The following is a 5099-nucleotide window of genomic DNA, read 5'->3' on the forward strand; positions in this document are numbered from 1 at the left end:
TTGTTTTTTGATTCAATTTCTTGTGTTCTTAAATGCATGCTATGTGTTGATGCCCACTTAATATTAATTTTAGATGTTAATTGAAGGACTGAAAGGTGAAGATTAATATTAGAATAGTAGGATTTTGAACCTAGGGTTTTTGACCTGGAGATAGGCTAAAGTTCTATATGGAACTAATAAGTAGTCAAAGAACCTAAAGGGTTCTAATTAATTTAATCGCCACGAAAGTAGTGTTTTGGTTAATAAAGATACAACTTAAGTACCTTGAAAGGACTTAAGATAACTTAGGATTAAGTTCCTTTAAAGCAATAATCTCCCAATTATTGAATAAGTTAGATTAAGTTTATGATTTATTAAAGTATGAACCCCTAGCTTTGGAATACTTTTACTTGTTAATACTTTCAATGCAATTCATCTACTATTATTTACTTTCTAGTCATGATTAGTTTAGCTTATAATTCTCCTTCAAATTCAATAGTCTAGATAATTATAATTGATGTGTAGTTTGGTACTAAAGCACGATCCTCACGGGAATGATACTCTATTCAATGCTTTATTACTTATAAACAATCCATGCACTTACAGGATTTTACAAAACAAATTTTTGACACTATTTTCGAGGATAGGTGCTTTTATAATAGGCAATAGGCAATTTGATTAATTTAGACATTTTATTCTACTTAGTTTTTACTAGCATATCTTATTATATTCTTTTGATTCTTTTATTTCAGAATCTTCTATTAGTTTATGACCAGAACTAAGCCGGAAGAAGAACTACCTGAATTGAATTCGGAGATAGGCAAAACTCTAAAAGCCATCAAAAAGGGGGAAGGAGTAAAAGGAAGCTAAAACTTCAACCATGGTGGACAATCATCCAAAATCTCTGAGACTATAGAGCTCCAACTATTCGAGGATTCCAACCAAGTGTAACTACACCAATAATCAATGCTAAGAACTTTGAACAGAAACCAGCATGGCTTCAGATGATCCAACAATCTCAACTTAGAGGATCACCCATGGAGGATCCACACTACCATCTCTAATACTTTCTTGCTATTTGTGATACATTCAAGATTAATGGTGTTTCTGAAAATGCTATTCGACTTAGAGCATTCTCATTCTCTTTTAGGGAAAAAGCAAGAAAGTGACTATTATCTCAACCTACAGGGTCATTCACCAACTAGGTTGATCTGTCACAAACCTTTTTAGCAAGATACTTTCCACCAAGGAAGATTGCTAAACTTCGAACAGAACTCAATACTTTCAGGGAGAAAGACAATGAATGTCTTTATGATGAATGGGAAAGGTACAAAGATCTTTAAAGAGAGTTCCCACACCATGGTATCTAGGATTGGCTCCTCATTCAAAATTTCTACAATAGGTTATTACCATCAACTAGGAGCACTATTAATTTAGCAGCTGGTGGAGATCTAATAGAGAAAACCACTATCGAAGTTTTTAAACTCTTGGAGAGGGTTGCTTATCACAACTTTGAATGATCAAATGAAAGAGGTTATATAAGAAGGACAGTTGGAGTACTAGAATTGGATGTACTAAGTATGATCAATACTCAGTTTGACCAACTATCAAAGAGACTTGACAAAATACAAGCCAATGCAATTAGAGTTGGTAATCAATTCTATGACCACTGTGAAGGACACCAAAGTTCAGAATGCAACAACTATAGTGAGCCCTCTACAGGATAGGTGAACTATGTGAACAAAAATGGGAACTTTAACTAAAGAGCAATTAGAAAACCTTATTCAAACACTTATAATCCTATATTGAGGAACCACCCAAATTTTTCATGGCCCAAGTAGTAGAACCAACAGAACAAGTCGATCAACAGAAAACAAGTATACGGACTAGCATTACTAGGTTTTCAAAATAAAAATCAGAACCCACCTTAACAGCCATAACCTCCTCAACCCCAATAGCCTAAACCAAAGATGACTATTGAATCTATGATAGAAAGCTTTCTAGTAGCTCAGTAATAGCAAATTGAGATGATCAAGCAGCTTACTTCTAGAATGGACTAATTAGCAACCCATAACAATATACTTAAGAATCAAATTGCTCAATAAGCTAATGCTTCAAGCAAAGCCACTGGTGAATTACCTAGTAAGCTTGAGATGAATTTAAAGGAGTAATGCATGGTAATTACCTTGAAGAGTGATAAGATGTTAGAAAACAGAAACCAAAAGACAAGTAAGAACATGTTGATGAAACTTCTACTAAGCAAGTGCTTAAGCAAAGGGAGAAGAACCACTTATTGACAGGGATATTAAAAAGAAAGATGAAAGGAGAAAAGAAAAGAAGGAACTACCCAAGCCTTATCAACCACTATTACCTTTTCCTTGAAGATTCTAGAAAGCTAACTAGATAAGCAGTTTGGAAAATTTCTAAAAGTTTTGCAAAAATTCTACATCAACATTCCTTTCATTGAAGCTCTATCTTAAATGCCATCCTATGCTAATTTTTTGAAGGAAATACTTTCCAATAAAAGAAAACTTGATGACTATGAGACAGTAGCTCTGACTGAAGAGTGTAATGCAATTCTACAAAATAAACTGCTCCCAAAGTTAAAAGATCTTGGAAGTTTCTCCATTCCTTGTCCAATAGGCAATATGAGCATCAACAAAGCCCTTTGCAACTTACTAAGGATACTTCAAATGAAGTCAAATTGCATGGCTCTTGCAATTTAACTCCATTTAAAGTCTCCTTAACACGGGTCATGTAATTAGTTACACACCTCATGTAATGCACTTTGCTCTCCAATTATTTTTTTTTTAATTCTTTTCTCTTTTCAATCATGCTTTTCCCTTACATATGCTTGGATTACACCTAAAATATTATGAAAATTAGAGTTTTGCAACAAATTAAGAAATCTATGAAATATGAATAAAATAACTATAGAAAACTGACAACTGGACTATTAAAGAGGTTAAAAATGTAGTAAATACTATCCCAAATGCCTATATCTAATGAGTGCATCAAATACCCCCAAACTCGAATCTTTGCTTATCCTCAAGCAAAACAGAAACTAGATGCATATGAGAAGTATTTCCCTTTTTGGGATAATAGGAACTAAAATTCTTGACTTATTAAAGATATCTAAAAAATTAAAATGTTAACAACTCATCAGAATGCAAAAAAGTTAAATGTCCATTATATTAACATTTAACAAAGTGCAAATTACCAACCCAAAACATATGCACACACACCGATTATAGAAAATTACTTTACTTAAATAAGCACACGCACACTTGGTATTCTCTAATGCCTCTATGTGAATGTATTGGATTAATTATCTCAAATTCCATAGTCAAATCTTCTAGCCCTATCTCCACTAATGTAGCACACACTGTCAAAAGATCAAAAGGTCTTTCTATAAGGTCATAATGGGTTTAAAGGGTGAATAATGTGGTTATCAAAGAAAGAGATTTAAGGTATTCAAAATATCAGAGGAAATAATCTGTAAAAGATCAATTCACACTAGATACATACTTCTTATTCATGTATGGAGAGAGGTAACTCTGCAATTTGGTCTTAGTACTTTAGCATGCTTTCTTTGATGGTCTGAACAGGGACTTTTTGCATATAACTAGTTGATCTTGAAGTCATTGTGCCATTTTGGTGTCTACCCAAACTCATTTTTTTGGTTAGTTGGGAGGATAACTTTTTTATTCTTTATTTGGCATATTTGCACTTTTATTTTTACTTCTTCCTCCATACTTTTATAGAAAATTACTTTACTTAAATAAGCACACGCACACATGGTATTCTCTAATGCCTCTCTGTGAATGTATTGGATTAATTATCTCAAATTCCATAGTCAAATCTTCTAGCCCTATCGCCACTAATGTAGCACACACTGTCAAAAGATCAAAAGGTCTTTTCTATAAGGTCATAATGGGTTTAAAGGGTGAATAATGTGGTTATCAAAGAAAGAGATTTAAGGTATTCAAAATATGAGAAGAAATAATCTATAAAAGATTAATTCACACTAGATACATACTTCTTATTCATGTATAGAGAGAGGTAACTCTGCAATTTGGTCTTAGTACTTTAGCATGCTTTCTTTGATGGTCTGAACAGGGACTTTTTGTGACACCCCTATGTTCGGTAGTGCGTTCTACTGTTCCGGTGATCAGTGTTGCCCGGACAGCTAGGATGCCTAGAACTACACTTAGATATGGGTGAGGAGAAATAAAATAATAAAATACAAGAAAAGAAAATATAAGAAAAATAAAGAAAAAATAATAGCAATAAAATGTAACCAAGTTAAACGAGCTAAGAACCATAGCGATGAGTAATCGCACCAGAAAGTTGCTGCGTGGACTGTTGACTAGCCCTAGACCGCGGGGAACCCTGAAAAATATTTTTAAGACTTAAATAAACATCTATTGAAGTATAAATGTCATTATAAATATCAAAGAAAAATTAAATAATTAGTAAAAAGAAAAAAATCAGAAATCGAGAAAACGACGAAACTCGGTGTTACCGAAAAATTGGGAATGCAACCCGAATAGGGGTATTGTGGTCATTTGACACCCCGAGTTGTCTTTTGACCTAAATGTCCATTAAAAATAAATGATATTAAACTTGGAAAATGTCATAAAAAATTAAAATGGTGGTACATAATCTAAATAGCAAAAGATAGGAGGAAAATGTGCAAAAATTGGAAATTAAATAAATAACCATTAAAACTTTTACTAGTGCTCCACTAACTTTAGCAAATGGACACCTAAAGGGACACTTGGGAGGTTCAGCACTCATCTTCAACCTTAGGAAGAGAACTAGCCGAAATCCATATTGAGAGAAAACTCCATGGCCGTCTATGGTGAGAGCTTAAGTTCACCATGTTCTAGCTAATTTTTCCATTAGGTTCCTTCACTAAACTTGACCACCATACCTTGGGTAGCATACTAGGAGCAAGAAAGTTAAGTTTTGGTGAGGTTTTAAAGAACTTCAAAAGTGGTAAGTGAGTGTTTTCAATTCTTGTTTCATTAAAAGTGTAACCAAGGTTGTGGGTAGTTGATTTATGGAAGAATTTTTGAAGTTTGATATTTTAATGGAGATGTACATTTTGGCAGCCA

The 5099-nt window shown here is 33.4% G+C and overlaps 1 non-coding gene across 1 annotated transcript; it reads right to left on the reverse strand.

Annotated features, from left to right (window-relative positions):
* Positions 1–1238: 1238 nt before the first annotated feature.
* LOC131182700 (small nucleolar RNA R71) lies at positions 1239–1345 on the reverse strand. The gene has a single exon (XR_009150961.1). It is a non-coding gene; the product is annotated as a small nucleolar RNA R71 (small nucleolar RNA).
* Positions 1346–5099: the final 3754 nt, after the last annotated feature.

This window comes from Hevea brasiliensis, chromosome 8 (genome assembly GCF_030052815.1).
Source record: "Hevea brasiliensis isolate MT/VB/25A 57/8 chromosome 8, ASM3005281v1, whole genome shotgun sequence".
Classification (NCBI taxonomy): Eukaryota; Viridiplantae; Streptophyta; class Magnoliopsida; order Malpighiales; family Euphorbiaceae; genus Hevea; species Hevea brasiliensis.